This window comes from Falco punctatus (genome assembly GCF_963210335.1).
Source record: "Falco punctatus genome assembly, chromosome: 8".
NCBI classification, from domain to species: Eukaryota; Metazoa; Chordata; class Aves; order Falconiformes; family Falconidae; genus Falco; species Falco punctatus.
In genome coordinates, this window is record NC_137588.1 from 11995948 (window position 1) to 12013425 (window position 17478).

General features: G+C 37.4%; 1 long non-coding RNA gene across 1 annotated transcript in view; it reads left to right on the forward strand.

Annotated features, from left to right (window-relative positions):
- Positions 1-4396: 4396 nt before the first annotated feature.
- The window catches only part of LOC308068655, a 63157-nt gene continuing 50075 nt past the window's right edge, over positions 4397-17478 (forward strand). Inside the window, exon 1 of the long non-coding RNA XR_013930048.1 lies at positions 4397-14505. This is a non-coding gene — a long non-coding RNA (uncharacterized lncRNA). The remainder of the gene's footprint in view (positions 14506-17478) is intronic.

Sequence of the window (17478 nt, forward strand, 5' to 3'; positions counted from 1 at the left end):
CCCCCAACCCCCAGGACAAACCAGGCAAGCAAGGCTATATCCTGTCATTACAAAGGTTGAAAAACCCACTAGAAAAAACTGCTGCGGCTGACGAAGTTTGTAGAGGACAGCCAAAAGCCATCATCAGACTGCATCCAGGGAATAGCACTGTTTCATCAAGGGCTGCCAAGTGAGGGGAAAGCATTTCAGGAGAGTTCAGTTTTCAGTGTAGACTAGTGAAATGCAAATTAATATCTAGTGTAGGTTTAGGCTGCTTCATACCTATTTTTTCAATAATTTGGTTTCATGATACTTGTAGTCCCCTAATTCTTAAGCATTAGAAATATATACAAAAAATATTTCTTACTCAATACATTAATATATTAAAATGTATGTTTCTTAATAAAACTAGATGCTTATTATGACAAACATTATGAAGGAAATATTGTGTATGCTAATGGTGGTTGTGTTTATTTTACTTTGCAATTATTGTCTTTTATTTTGGATTTTAATACATCTGTGGTTTAAAGTATTTTATTTAATATGGAGATAAAGTGCCATTTCCACAGAATCACAGAGTGGTCAGGGTCAGAAAGGACCTCTGGAGGTCATCCAGTCCAACCCCCTGCTAGAGCAGGTTCACCTAGAGCAGGCGGCACAGAGTTGTGTCTCTTTGAGTGCCTCCATGTCAGTTTGAACATCTCCAGAGAAGGAGACTTCACAGCTTCTCTGGGCAGCCTGTACCAGCGCTCTGTCACCCTCAAAGTAAAGAGGATCTGGCAAAATTCTCTTTTAATTTACATATTTTTCCCCCTGGGAAATGAAGTTTATCAAACTTCACTTCTCCAAGTAAAGGGGATAGATTTAATTAGATCTGTCTTTTTATAATTGTAATGAAATTGCTTGTTGATTCTTCAATGAAAGCAAAACTTTTACGCTTGAGATGAATTTCAAGATTTCCATCTCCAGTGATATGTTGCATCTGTGAAGCCCGATTTGAGAGAACTCTCAGCATCTCCTGGCAATGCCACCAACTCAGTACTTTGGTCTGTATCTTCCATGAGGTGCGATATCCACAACAGAAAATCTCTGCTTGTTGCAGCACTGCTGTGGTGTGTCCCAGGGGGTTCCCGGTGACACCAGTACTCGGACTTCACTGTTTCCAACTTGTTTTATGACGAGCAGTATTGCTGGAAATCTGTTAGAAATGTCCAAGTGGCTATTAGTCAACAGACTAAGAGCTGTAAAGGGGATTGTAGCCTTGGGCAGTGGCTTTGGCTGGCACACCTGAAACAGCCTTCCCAAAAATGCCTTGCCTCAGGAGGAAGGCCTAGGACAGAACACGAGTACAGAACATCAGCGTGTTTGGAGGTACAGTTTATTCGTATGCATTCTCCTTTCCTGGGGCAGCTCTGCTTCTCTCTAGAAAGAATTTTTTTATTATTGCTGGCTGACATTTTGCTTGAATAAATTGAGAACTAGACTACACGAACTTGCAGTCTCGGTGGCTTGGGAGGCTGCAAACGCATTGTAACAGACTGTCTTTTGAGAACAAATCCCAGAGAAAAATACTGTTGTAAATCTGTTTGCTAAATATTCAGCCATCCGTAGCTTATACTAGACTGAGTTGCCTCTATTTTTGCTTTTGTGCAGGATCTGCTGAGCTCCTAGGTATGCCTCATCAAATTCCTGTGACATTCAAGTCACCATCATAATCGGCTGCTGCTTTCCCAGTAAGTTGACCAAAATAAATGTCATTTGTTCCACTGTGTGCCTCTACTATGCCTCAAACATAATTTTCCATTTCTTCACCATTTTTTCCTTTATTGTTCTTAGGCAGTGATCGATACCATGTGTTCTTTCTAATTCACCTTTTAAATTCTTTTGCCTTTTATCTTTCTCCAAAATATTTTAGCGCTTGACTTTCATGAGATGCCTTTAGTTCAGTTTCTGACTTGACTCTTTATATTCTGCTGTCACCTTCTCCCTGTTTCTCCTGACAAATATGGAACATCATCTCTGAGCCAGGTGAAAGTCATGTAATGACTCAGTAGTGATAACTAATTTTTCAAGAGCTGGTTTAACTGCTAGCAGCAATGCCTTTCATCTTGCTGTGAGTTACCATCCATTCTTTCATAATTCCCTTGACTCAGCCTTTAAAAGGCAAGAAGCTATCCAAAATATGTGAATGCACATGTCTGTTCAGTAAGAGGTCTAGTTCCTTCTTTAACTTGCTCTTGCATATACCACTTTTTGTCACTATTTTTCTTTTTTAATTAATGTTAAATGTTAAAAATACGTTTGTTTTTTTTTTACTTCATGCTAAATTGTTTGGTGACTCTTTAGGAAACAGCACACAGCACTGTCAGTCTATAATTCTGAAATGGCTGGTCTTTCACCTGATCAAATACGATGCAGTGATCCAGGACTGATTAAAAGAAATGGATTTAAGAAGTAGTACTTGTCTAAGAGCTGTGAAAGGAAACCTTTGATGTGTAGTTTAGCTGTTATGTATCTATTCAAGGATATTTTGTACAAAAATAACTGATCTAAAAGTCGTATATGGCAAAAAAGTTAGGTATCTGAAGTAGAATAACTTGTAATTTCACTTGCTGCTTAATAACTTTAGAATAGAAATTTTTCAGTGGCGTATATCTCTAATCCCCTTACTGTTGCCTTGAAAAGGGGCATGAGGTGGTTTCTTCCTCTGTTTTTAATGGAATATGTATCCATTTGCCACACATCCTTCAGAACAAGGAAATATATCTCAAAGCATAGCTTGATTGATGAACTCCAGGATTCATTTCTGCACGTGTTACTTGCAAAGAGAAATCAGGTGCTGTGATGCTGATGCGCCCAGACTTGAAGTCACTCGAAATTACAGCTGAGATGAGCAAAGGAAAATGGACTGTTGGGCTCTGTTTTATGGTGTTAGTGTGTAGCCTCTATGAAATTTCCTCATAAAACTTTCTTACTCCCACTGTATTGGTATTTTTAGTAGTAATTTTAAATTCTTTATTCTTTTTCATTTGATACCATTTTAAGATTACTTAAACTTTTTTTGCTTTAACTGTGAAACTCATTATTTTTAGCTACATATTGACATTTTTCATGTTTGGAGAAATGTGTTCTTGAATGGCTGCCAATAAAACTTTTCTCCTAGATGCCATTCTTGTCATCAGTTATTGTTCCCTTGTCACCCCAGACAGAAAAATAACTGTAGTTATCTCATCACTGTTCACACTGGGGTTTTGACCTACTAATAGAATGTATTTCCTTCAAAAACTATGCTGGTTGTAGCTAATGCATTGCTTTCTGGAATTTAACAGGGTGTTTTTCTCCTCAGATTTTTCCCCACCAGGTGTTGTATATAGTCAGGGAGCTTGTGACCTGTCTTTCTTTAGTGGAACTTCATTATTTTTTTTTTTTCTGTTTGATTGATTTAGTAATTTCAACACTTTCTTTACTTTCTGCCTTTTTGGAGGGTTGTGGAATGAGAGAAGAAAGCATACTGCGTTCAGTATTCAGACAGTCTATTTTTTAGCATTAAAGATGTCTCTAATCCCCTTATGACTGCAAAATCAGTTGAAGCATATCTAGTATGTCGGAAAAATGCTGTCAATCACTGTCTGTCTTGGAACTTTTGCTCTTCACCAGTTTCACAAATTACCCTGGACATAAAATAAAATATTTTTTGGGCAAAGTATTTCGATGAATTTAAAGCTGGTGGATTTTCTTATTCTTCACTCTTTGCTATGATTCACAGCCTGCCTGTCTTTTTCATGTTACCATAACCGTAGAGCAAGACAACTGGCAGAAAGGCATGTAGATGCTTCAATTAATTTTGCACAAGACCCTTGTTATCCTTAATAATCTTACCTTTCTTTCTTTCTTTTTTCTTTTTTTTTTAAGATTCTCTATTGGTCAGTTTTTCTTCTATGAGTAACTTTCAATTATTTTTGATAGAAAGAAAAAGAATAAGCAAGATGGGGAGGTGAATTCAAAGCAGCTCTAATTACTGGTAAGGGAAGAAAACTTTTTAGAGCAGAAGCTTTAACTGTATGGGGAAAAAATAAAGGTCTTGACAGCAATGACTGCAGAAGTGAATGAGTAGGAGTGGAATTACAGGAACTGTTAGGTTGGTAATATCAGAGCAAATGGAAATGTTAAACTTCGTATCTCTAAAGAATGCTGTGTTCTAAAACACCCCCCATACACCTGGGTAAAGGGAAGGTAAAGTTTACATCATGCTTCTTTCTTTGCAAATGAAACAGCTAGGTAGATTTCCTCTTCATGCGGGGTGCTAAATGTCACAAGACCAAACCAAAGCCTGTGTTTGATACAGACTTCAGTCTTCAGGTTTGGGCGGGAGATTTTCTCCTTAAATGCAATTCATTGCTGAAGCTGACAGGTAGTTATTTACCCATAAGCTCTTCCTTTCTATAGAGTAAAGTATTACTCATACGTGACTGGTACTCAACTAATAATGCGCAATCCCTCCAGCTGTTTGCTAACCATGTGGTAATACAGGCAGCCAAAGAATAACGGACTAATTTGGTCAGTGCTCTAGCTGGTGAAGACTGCCTTGACATAGCTGATTTCCACCCCTCATTTTACAGTCTTTATCATTAGTATGGCTCTGCACTATAGTTGTGGTATCCCGAGCAGTGCGACTGTCTTGTCATTGCTGTTGTATTTTTATTTTAAGGAAAGGAAATGAACTGAGTTCACTGAATTTACCTAATATTTGGTATTGGAAGCAAAACTTCATGAAGAAATACTGTGCTAATGAACAAGTAACAAAGCATCAAGTTTACGTTGCCTGGAGGGTAGATTCTAAATGAAACGGGGTTTGTGTGTTCACAGGACATTGCTTAGATACAAGTGTGAGTGGAAGCCTAAGTGCAAGCAGGGTGCAAGTCCTGTGCTGTGCTATTCTGTGCCAGCTGTTCATAGCTGGGGTAGTCCCTGCAGTAGCTGTGAATCACTGAAGCTTAGATGTATCACATCTAATTATGTTTTTTTCTGCGTGGATATTTGTCCTTCGTGAAGGACTGGATCTATGATTGCTTTGCATCTCGGAAGTGGCTGAAGTAGGGCCCTAGATTTGGCTTGGCGTATTAGCCATGTACAACACTTCTTGTTTGGAAAGTTTCTGTTGTACCCCAAAATAAGATATGCAAGGTAGAGTTTTTATCAGTATGACTGGAATAGCCTGTAGATGACCTTGGCTACCAAAAGACACTTAAAACCTTTGGTTAAGAAGGGCAGTCTATTGATTAGCGCTGCTAAATTAATTACAAGAACTAGAGATTCCCTCTGGTCCTCTTCCACTCCCAAAGCCATCAAGCTGTGTCGGTGCTCTGAGGATACATAACCATCTATGGAAATGGATTTTTCAGTAATGAAATGTGTTCTTGAGCTGTGGTGGTGTGGTGAGGGAAACGGTAGTGTGCTGTACCATGTTGTTCAGTTCCTACCATTATGTGCACAAGGACATTAGCTTAACATCGTGAGTCATTAGGAGAACTGGGTGTAGAAGGGATGGCAGGAGGTCATCTCAGACACTACTATAGTCAAGCATATTTAGTCCCACCTCATACTGTTACTTCTTGTCTCTTTTTAGAATGAAATCTCTGAATTAAAGATTTTTTTTTTTCCTTTGCTTGAGTTTTCTGAATCTTCTGGGTGTGACTACAATATACATGACAAATAATGATGCATTGCATTTCAGTGTATTTCCAGCTATACTATTTTCCCCAAGACATTAGAAGATTCAGATCTTAAACTTTCAACTGAATCTCTGATACTTTCAAGAGATATCTTTTCTTTAGTGTCTTCCAAAAAAATATTTTCTGAAGCACCATATATTTGGGTCAGAAGAAGACAAAGTCCAAAGCCTTTAAGCTTATTACATGAAAAGAAGATTCAAAGAAGCAAAAATGATGGAAATAAAGTAAAAGTAATACTGTTGCACATGTGAAAGTGACAAATTTTTGCCTGGGTCTGTTCTCAAGCTTGGTCTGCTTATAATACTTTTTTTTTTTTCTTAATGTGGATTTAGTGTGTGTGTTTTTTTGTTTTTTTTTTTAAATCCTTTTTAAAAAAAAATATATTGATGCTTATCCAAAAGTTTTGGTTCTGTCACTGTCACTCCTGTGGACATGTTTGTAAGACTACAGAAACAAGCCCACTGACTTTTCACATTACACATGCCCTGCAATACTTTGAAGTGCAATATCTTTAATTTCTTACAAACGCAGCAAGCGTGCTTTTTTGGAGTGGACATATGAATCTGATACTCTGGTTGCATGTAGTGAAGAGAGGTCTAACTCGTAAAGGCTGTTTCTGCAATGGATTTACAGTTAAAGTCTTCTAATAGAAGTATCAGGTGAACCCTCCCTGAAATCAGTGTTCAGAGTTGTCCTTGCTGGTTTTAATGATCTCATGTTAATATTCATTGATCTTCATGCAACTCTAATAACATATTTTTAATTTTTTTATTTTAACAAGGAAAAATGCTTTGATATCTCAATATTCAGAATCAATGGAAATTAAGCTTAAATTTACAGCACTGCAAGGATACATGCTGAAGGATTCTGGATTCCTGAGACTTTCAGTTTAAATGCTGAAGATCCAATCTTAAATAAGTTACCAAAGAAATTCTGATTGAAATATTTTTGAAAGCATGAACATTTTAATTGTTGCTCAAAATTTAATCCTTTCAGTCTGATTTTGCAGTTATTTTTTTCTCTCCTGTCTTTTCTTTTCTGGTATTTTTCAAATTGTTTTTTAAAAACCTTAATCTGTGTTGGGCAGGTTATTTCACGTCTTTGTGTATTTTTGTTTTATTTTCAGTCCAAGAGGTCTACATAGCCTGGTAACATCCTGCTCACCCCTCATGTCATTCCTGAAGTAGATTTTTTTTTTTCTTTGAGATTCCAATTTCTTAAAAAATAAAATATAATAAAAATTGAGATGGGTCCAAGGCACACAGTAAAACCGAAAGCAACCTTCTGAAATAAAACAAGAAGACCTAGAGGATCAAAATCAAATGTTATTTCATCACAAAAGATTGGCAAGGTTGCTGAAGGGCTCTCAAGCACACAGCACAACATAGTTATGGCAGTATTTATGTAAATCTGGACAACTTATAAACAATGTGAAAATGTCCTGAGTTGTCATTACTGTCATCAAGCACCAACACCAGAAATCCTGCTGTGTTCTTCGGCATTTTGGAAATAAGCCCCCAAAACCTGCTTCATTAGCTGAGCTTTTCCTTTCAAATAAACCAGGTACTAATATAAGAGTGCTTGAACCTTTTAGGTTTTTTAATTCTGAATTCTGGACTCAAATGCTGATGGCTACCTGTTGTCCTACTAATGTATGCTGGAAGAAGCTTTACAGAAGAACAGATGATGTTTCTAGTGAGCTTAATAGTACACATAAGAAAACATGTCCAGAGCTGAAATACAGCTGTATCTGTTGTCAAGGTCATGAGAGATGTAGTCGGTTACAAATTATTTCAATTTAAAAAAAAAAAAAAAAAGTGATCCAGAAACTGGCCAAGGAAACTGTCTGTGATTAAAAAGTTTTTGAGAAGCTTTCTGGTAGTAATTTCCTGTAATTTCAGGTGTTCAACGAACTGTCCTGCTTCCATTCGATGTTCTTATTCAAATGGAAACCTGTTGTGGATTTCATCAGTACTTCTCTCATTTATCAATCACTTGCTGTGCTTCTTGTTACTGAAAGAAAAGCTTGTTTCAGCTTACATCCCAGCTCTGTGCATTCGTCTGAACATCTGACTTGTAAAGAGTCCTGAGCTAGTAGTGCAGGAAGCAGAGAGATGGAAATAAACACAAATAAAGTGTGGTTTAATTGGAGGGCAAAGGTATCCTTTTGTAAGTGTGGAGAGCGGTGCACATGTTAAAACTTCAGAGAAAACATCAATGGAAACAGACGTTGCAAAACACCAGGCTGTGGCTACTCAAAGGGAATGAGATTTCCCGGCAGGCGTGGGGCATTTTTTGTGGCTCTTGTATGCTGAGAGACCTAGCTGGTCCCTTCCTTTTAATTCTTCTGGTACACTTGAAGTCATGCAGATTTTGAAGAGGTTTCGGTCTGGTACTGCCAGACAATGAAGTATTTTGATTATATGCTGCAGGAGACTGCCTATAGCACTGAAGTCTTGGAGCTGGCAAGTGGAGAACTGTACATACATTCCTTCTCTATGTGAATATATGTGCGTGCCTAACTTGCTGATGCAGCAGCCGTAGTGACAGAGCTATAGTTACTTATATAGCTACAGCATATAGCAAGTACAGGTCTCTTAATTAATAAGCTTAAAGGCTTATCTTTTCTGCTAATTTTTCTATTTTTGTTACAAGTGTCCTGTAATTACTTGCTATGCCGCAGTGTACACAGTAGTGTCTGTGCGCTTTTTGTTTCGTCCTGTTCTCATTCATACTGCACAGCGTTAGCATGAGCAGAATGTGGAAATTCCCAGCCCCTGTGGCTGGGTTAACACCTGCCCAAGGATGGTGCTCAGAGGTACTCTGTTGAAGTTGTGACTGTTTCTTTCCTTCCACTCTTGAAGTTTTTTATAGTAATTTGCTTATTTTATTGAATCTGGGGCTGTTGTACTAAAAGCTGTGCCATGCAGTTTCCAGCTCATGAGTTTTAATCCTTGTCTGTCTGAGAAATTTTGATAGATCTGACATCTAAAAATGTAGGAAAATCAGTATTTTTCTCTGTGCAAATTACTTTGAAATCAGATGTGGCTAATTTTTGGAGAGGTTTCCCTTTCACTTCTGGAATACTTGAAGAAATAACAATAAATCGAACAAGAAGCTCATCTCTCTCCAACAACGCTGAGTGTGCCTGAATTTCTGAGAAGTGGTTTGAAATTGTGTTGTATCAGTTGCTTAGCCAAATGTGGCTTTCAAGTAGCTGCTGTGTCAACATATAACACTTTTACAGGCTGTTGTAACAGACCTTAGAAGTAATTACTCTAACCCTTTACACGGCCTTCCCTCTCACTCTTGCTTGTCTGCCTCTTGCTTACAAAAAAAATACACTAGGAACCAGAGTAACCTGTTTTGCATACAGAATACGCAGTCAAATTGCTTGTTGAATAAGAAGTTTCCCCCTGCATTCAGAGAAGCAAAAATAGCAAAATTATTTGTATTAAAATTGCTGCCTCTTTTTTTAGTATGGCTGGCAGAATTTTCTAGCTCACCACGGTTTTCAACCTGAATCTTTAACTGCTAGAGGTTGAAATTTTTTCTCTGACCTTCACAAGCCCACATGGGTCTTGCACAGAGTGGGCTCGGAGGGGCTGCGCTGTGGCTAGTGACCCTGGAGCGCCCCGTGAATCAACGGCAGCGCTTTAAAGCTGCTTCTACCTGGTGGGCAGCGCAGCTAAATAAAGGCTGGATGTTTACAAATCTGAAAAATTAACAGAAATCTGCCAAGCTGTCAACACCTGTGAATACTCTGCTTAGATAGATGCCCAAGAGGAGGAGAGGGAGAGCAGGTGGGGAAGAAGCCTCTTTGACAAAAAGAAAATGCTAATTCGGTTTTTTTCTTCTGCATCATGTCAGCTTTGATTTATTCTTCATCTTTGTCTACATCCCTGTATTATCTGCCATAATTGTGCAAGCGGCCTGAATGAATGAAGGCTTTGCCTAATTAAATTGTGAAAGACTGAAATGCAGGTATAATCTGATTGTTCAAGCAAAATGACTAAAATAATGTGCAAGTGATTGGTGCGGCCTATTGAACCTAAGTTTAGCTTGTTGGTTGTCTTACTGATGCTGGTCTGACTAAAACTGACATCACCTTGCATGTCTGTAAAACAGCATAAGTAATTTTGTCTCAGATGTGAATAATTAATATGTGTAGTGCACACCTTAATTTTAATGTCAAACGGTTCAAGGGAGCATATTTCAACAAAAGTGATAAATATGGTGCTTCCTAATTCTTGGTGAGTAATGCATGTTTAAATATGCAACTTAAAGTAGTCTGATCATATCACACTAGGTAAATGTAGGAAATAAATCTACAAGGCATTGATTTTTCTTTCCTTATTCTTTGAGCTGAATTTTGAGCTCTTGATGCTGTTGATAGCAGCAGTTGCCTATGATTGGGATTATTTGTCTTTGCATTAAGCTCTGGAGAACCGTGTATGCAATACGTGGAAGATATTGAATACATCCCTCTCTACCTACTATTGCATGTTACACAACCGTGTGCTCCTGGTGTAGCTACAGCTTTTGTACAAAACACACATACAAGTATTGCTTCCTCATGTCTAAATCTCTCTTTGTTTAATGGGTGCAAAGTAACGGGTTATTTTAAGACTATTCAGGGAGTAACATTGCTTTCTTATAATACTCTGCATTTTATTATACGGGGTACCTCCCTGGTAGGGGAACCAACAAATTTCTGGTTTTTTCTGGGTGAAGATTTTCAATGCAGTTTTCTTAATGTGATCAAAGTAGCTGGTGAGCTTCCCCCTAAAATCTCTGGTGACATTTTTTTGTACCTTCCTCTCTTCCCATATGCCACTTTGTTTCTGTCATCCACTAGTATGGCCACTTTCTTGTAAATCTGTTTACTGTTCCACCTGCCAGCTGTTCTTTTTGCTTGAAATACACTTTGATTCATGTGAATCACCTGGTGGTTGGTTGGGTGCTCTTTTGTCCCTGTGCTGGGATCCTCCACTGCTACTAATGAGTGGTTGTTAGCTCTCGGGACTGACTACGCAGTGATGACTAAGTGTTTAGAATTTAGGAACCTGCTGAAAAGGGGCTGCTTTTGCCATGGCAACATAATTCACATGAAAAGGTGCTGCAGCTCTTCCGAGCCATCTCAGCCCCCCTAAACATTTAGCTGCCTTTCTTTAAAGCATCTTGGCAAGCTTTGGCTGGGAGTGTATTAAGATGCTGAGGCAGCAAATCTCAATACCCAGCATCTCTTGTCTTCAGATGTTGAACTTAAACGTGTAAGTCAAACTTCAACCTCTGTCACTGTATCAGGGTATTAGCTGGCTGGGTGTTTCACAGGAAGATTAAATATTCTGAACAGAGACAAACCATGGGGATAAAAGTTTGATTGATTTAAAGGTTTGTAAACGTCTGTCTGATGAGGCTATTTACGTTTTATTCACAATTAAATAAGTTTATTTCTGGTGATGGAAATTTATGTGTGTCTCCAAAATAAAAATATATGCAATTAAATAATTCTATTAAATTGAAGATTAGTTAAAACGGCATTATTGATTTCTTTTCAGAAGGCCCATGTACAGTACTGAATGTGGCTGCATGAACTGTAGATTTAGATGTTTGACTTTGTATTTAGCACAGAAATTAATATACTTTTGATACTAAAAATAACTAAATTAAAGGCAAAAAGCCCTTTATAACTCTGAAGATGCTTTTTGATTCCTGGGCTGAGGAATACAAAGTGAAGTGTCTAAATCTGACTTCAGAAGTACAGAGAAGCTGCTGTTGAATTCGGTGTGGGCGCGGAGGTCTGAGCAAAGCAGTCCTATCCAGTTCACAGTCCCAGTCAGAATATTCAAACCCATTATAACTTCAGAGGGGTTATAATCTACTTCCAGTCTAGTCCTGTCTTTGAATTTTTTCTTGAAACAATTGGCAGGAGAAGCGGCGTTGATAACGTAGGTCCAGGTCCAGGCATTCTATTCAAGCCAAGTATCTCATCTGTGCTGACGCAATTGGAGTGAATGCAGAGAAGCTGCTGAGATCCCATCATCAAGAGGAAAGCAATGCAGACCTTTAACCTGAGGATGCCTACAAGTCTGAACCAAGGCAAGTGATGCTTTTGGACTCTGATTATTCATTGGTATTTTAATTTTACTATAATACTATTTGGGTTTTTTTAATAATCAGTAGCCGGTAGCACTTTGACAGTAACCATCTCTTACTTCTCCCAATACTTTTTTCTAAACTCAGATCGGAATGAGATCTTTTCAAAATTACTCCATTTCACTGGTGATAGATAGGTATTATACGTGATATTGACTGCCTATTTGAATAGCTAATGAAAGAAAAGTATTGATTTTGTTTGGATTTTTTTAACTCTGGCTATTTTTTATCTTTATGTAGCCCTCTCAGTCTAAAAGCTTTTGCCACAAATGTGTGAGGAAAGCAAAAGTGTTTATCTTAATCTTTCTTGTATGGAATTATATAGATTCCTGGAGATTCGTTAAACCTATAAAAAGATAAAGTTTTTTTTTTTCTTTTCCTAAATATGCTATATTGTTTATAAATAAAGCCTTTATCATAGAAGGGAAAGAAAACAATTTCAAGTAGATTTCAGTGTAGTCTTGGTGCTTTTTCCTCTGCGCAGTAGTCACCTGTGACCTAACATTGCATCCGAATGACGTACCTGGTCTGCAGCTGTAAAGTTGCGGCTTCTTAGTGAAAATTGAAGCCACCAAATGTACACAAGGTACCACTCAAATGCCAACACGTGTAATTCTTGAGAATACTGGGATAATCTTTTCCATGATTATTCTTATTTTAAAACAATAATTTAATCGTTTAAGATGCACTTAATTTTCTCAGGCCTTATTTACTCATGCACAAAACCAGTAATCCCCATCCTGTTGATCTTGTTCAGACCAGAGGAAAAAATTGGTTGATAGAAATACAGCAGTTCAGAAAATGTTTTTTTTCAGTTTAGCTATTGAATTTTTTTTTAAAAAAAAGCTGACTCAAACCAGAGAAGTGACTATTTTGTCACTCTTGACTTGAAATGTAACAGGCAACTAACAGGAGTTTTTGGCTTAGTTTCCTTTAATATTCCATGGTGTATTTAGCAAAATCTAATCTCAGTGACTCGTTTTAAAAAAACCCAGTTGAAATGTTTGAGCTTTTCTAGTTGACTTTCCTTTTCTGTGATAGCCAAACTTCAGTTTTCAGGGAACATGAATATCAGCTAATGGCTGTGAAACCATGAGCAGCATTTCTTGTGTATGTACTTCTATGGAGAAACCGGGAGAAATCACGTATCTGCTTTTCCACATGGAGCATACAATGCAATTTTCAAAAATGTGTTTGCCTCAGCTAGTGGTAAGGGACACTTGGTGGCTGCTTTTCAGCCAGGAAAAAGACTGCATGTGAGTGATGTTTGACAAATAAGTTGCAGTTAAAGTCTTCCTTTGTGGTTCTGCTCCTCAGGAGCAAAGTTTGTTGATCAGCAAATGGGCACATTGAATTACAAAATGAAAATTTAATTCTAGGCTTTGCTGTATTTATCTATTAGCTGTGCTTGGAATAGCAATGCCAAATGCTTGGTTAGGTGACATTCGTATTCAGTGTAATATATCACACAAAATAATGCACAGCTGAGAAAAAATGGTTTAAAAGGAATCCCAGAGCAGTGTTTTTCTTGTCTCTTGTAGCAGAATAATTGAGGTCTGCACCATAGCACAAATTTTGCTGCATTTATCCCTTTCAAAGCTAACGTACTACAAGAATGTTTGGGGATTTTTTTATTCTTTTACCTCTATTCCTGTGCAACAGGCAGGGACTTAATGCTGCATTTTAGGGCACAGGGCTCTAAATCAAAGTCTGTAGTGAAATGGTTAAGGAATCAGTGTGTCCAGGGTTCCAGTTTTTAGCCTGATTTCCAATCCCATTGCAAAGTCTTCTGTCAGGATGTTAAAACTGAGTCCTTTATATATGAGAATGTATACCATCATGTAACTGTGGAAACAAATAGCACATGAAAGCTTTGATGTTTCTGTGCTGTATGTGAAACATGATGCCTAACGTATTAAAACAATGTGGTATTTTGCAAAACCATATATCATTTAAAAAAAAAAAAAAAAGTAGAGGGAACTCGCAGCAAACCCCCGAAAGTCAAAGGGATAACTGTAGATTTGCATTACTGTAAAAAGGAAAAAAAAAATAGTTCTTTGCATCTTATAAAACTGCAGGTCTATCTGTATCAGATTTGCTATGGTTTAAATAAATTAAAAATAAGCTGTGCATAGGGTTTTGTTTTAACTGGGGACATGAGAAATTTTGGTTTGCAACAAGATAAAGCTGATACATGAACGCATTAAACAGTGATGTGGTTTACCAGAAAGTAGTCATGCTTGGAGAAGGGTCTGCAAATGCTCACTTTTAAATAAAGATGAGAAATCAGACCTTACGCTGTCATTCTGCTCTGTGCCGGAGGATGATGAACTGCCCATTGGGTTATAGTTGTGTGGGCAACAGCAAATGTAGCAATGGTCTAAGAATCTGGCTTGAAGTGATCTTCCCTGCGCTCTTCTACCAGCCAGACAGAGTACAGACTGTACAAACCTGCTTAGTCGTTGTATACTCAGACTCCAAAACAGCAAAGAGTGCGGAGTGCCTGCATTTAAAGCAAGTCTGTTTTCTATTTTCCTCTGCCTGCAGACCTTCTAGAGAACTTCCATGGCTACACCCAAAAGTGTGATGGCCAGAATGCATCGGAATGAACAGAAATCCTTCCCAAGGCCTCAGGGTAAGTAGAGTTAAAAAGTGTAAAATTATATTGCGCCCCCCCTACACCCTCTGCCCCACTCCCTCTCCCCACCCCCCCCCCCAAAAAAAAAAAAAAAAGAAAACAAACAAAACCCAATTAAAAAAAAAGCTATTTGTTAAGTGTCTTTTTCCAGTAAATGCCAAGCTTGGCTGACATGCTGTGAGAAAAATCTAGGGAAATGTTAAGGACTTCAGTTAATATTTTATTGTTAGAATGAACTGGTTTATAAGAGGTATTATTAAATTGAATATTATGAAGTAGAAAAGGTTTTGCCCCACGAAGTGAAGGGTCATAAATTTTGATTCTTGTTACTAGAATTGTGTAGTTAATTTTTCTGTAAGATGTTTTAAAATAATTAGTCTAAAACCTTCTGGCTAGTGATGGTTAGTGGCCGAGGATAAAACATTTCCTTCCGATTAATTAAAGACCAATTTTACACTACTGGAATTCAGCGTTAATCCTTCCCTTTCTGACAGGAGTGGTTAGACCCCAGCAGTAGCTGATGTCAGATTTGGGATGTGCCTTCTGTCTTTGAGAAGTTGTTGGGGTATCATTGCACAGTTAAGAATTTAAGGGTTAACTTTATAAAGTTAAAAAATGAGATGCTAGGTTTGCTGACACCTGAATTTTTTCTTTGCGTGGAGTCTGTTCTCAAAACCATAGGATGTGCAGTTCCTTCTCATGTGATTACACCATGAGGTTATCTTTAAATGAGATCATTTAATGGTTACAATCTCATAACAAATAGGATGGAAGGGAGCAGGGTTTCCTGGTTTTACTCTAAAAATAGATATATAGGAAGAACCAGAAAGTTTCACATCGAGTTTGAAGTTTCCACTTGCACTAAAACGCTTTAGAGGGACTGGTAAGAAACCAGTAGTACCATTTTCATGCTTCTACCTCTTTTAGCTAGTGATCTCTATTTGGGAAGTTCAGCCTTATGGAACTTGTATCGCTGTTAGGTTTTTCTCAGCAATCTGGTTTTCTAAAATCTCCGTCCACATGCCTGTGTTCAGTAGCTCATACTGGCATCCGTACTGTTTTCATCATCATGACTTAGGCTATTAGTGCTGCTGTGGCCATTTAAAACCATTACTACCTTTTTTCCTATTTCAGACATACTCTTAGTGTTGAAAGGAGCAATGTGTATGAATAGCTCACTAATAAAAAGCACTTTAATGATTTTTATTAAATTGAATTTCATGAAGGCCTTAAGATGTCTTCAAATGTATTTATTATTTGGCATCAAGCAGTGTGGAGCAAACAGTGTGGAGAATTCTTGGAGTATAAATTGCTTGTGTATAATTAATTTTAAATATTTGCTATTTGAAATCAAAGCTGTTTGGTAGCATGCAGGAACCGCATGGAGATTTGGTTTCCTGTTTCAATGAATCTTTGTGTTAGAATTGTTAGAATACTTACAGAAAGCAACTCATCTGAAATTTTATATTTGTATAAACATTCTGTCATCAAACTTCTTGCTGGAATATTTGCATAAAGTAAACACAATAGGTGACTGAACAATGAATGCTAACACATTTAAGGATGCAGAAAGGTATTTATAAACACTTATTTCCACGTTCATCTAGATTCAATTGTAAATCTAAGCTTTGGATCCTTCCTGGATATAAGTGAAGCTTTTTGATTATATCCTTATAATTTATAATGAGATAAAGAATATGCTGATTTATTAACCTCACTTGAAGCTTTATCACAAACAGTCAGGGGTTACTTTAGCTAGTATGACATCTGTGCATATTTATGCATCTCATCACTCTCCCTTGTGCTACTCTACTCTTCCTATATTAAAAGTGTCAGGACAATACTGCAAGCATAACGCTGCCGTGTTTTAATCAGCATAGACAGCAAGAAACTATTAATTAGCAAAATCAGAGCAAAGAATGTCTTAAAATTGTAACTTCTAAATAAAAAGCTACTTTTGTCTGTGAAATAGAATGTTCTTCATATATTCCTTATTCTAGATGCATTTTTCATCTGTCTGGGTTGATAAGGAACTTTTGACAGGCTAATGAATTCTTTGATCACTTGGTCACTTTAACTACTGGACCTACGTGTCATCTATTTGAAATATGTTCATACACATCTGTAAGAGTTTCTTCAAGACGACTTGTTACAGAGAAAGGACTATTTGTTTCTTGGTCTCTTTCTCTCTCTCTCTTTTTTTTTTTTTTTCTTAAGAAAGGATCAAGTCAGAAAAATAACATATTTGTATTCAAATGGAAAAGAAAAATTGATTTTAAAATGATAGCATTATATTAATACATATAGTAATCATGTTAATTTTGGTTTGTTTTAAATTCTGGAAGCTCACCTAAAAATTTCTATGCAGTTCATCTTACTATATTGTGAAGTAGCAAAGAGGGGAACAGAGGGGAATTAAATAATGATAGTGATGGCCTACAGTGCTGTTGAACCTCTTCCATCAAGTGCTGCTTGCCTTTGTGAGAATCAACAGGAATAATACAAAAGAGTTAAATGTTTGTGTACACCAAGTGATAATCAGAATTGTAAAATGCAGCCATGAAAGATGGCAGATGAGATTCAATTCCCAGCATCATTGACAACAGCTAGTGGTATGGTGTTTTCTTAGGTGGCCATCCTCATCTGACAATTTATCAACTACAGTGAAGTGAGCAAGGGTTTGCAGCTTTGTGGTGACACATCAGGTGACACTGAGCTTTGGATATTGTGGTCAATATGCAGACACTTGCTGGTTAGGAGCAAAACCCGAGCTTTGTATACAAGCTCAAGCAATGATCCATAGCGCTAACCGTATTTGTTCAGCCACGCAATATAGTATTTCTCATTATGTATACCATATATTTTTGAAAGAGTGGTGTTTTTATGTTTCTTGGTTGCATATGTATTGAGTTCTTGAAAGTATCATTTCCAACAGGGACTATAGATTTTGTAAACTGGCTTTTGTAGAAG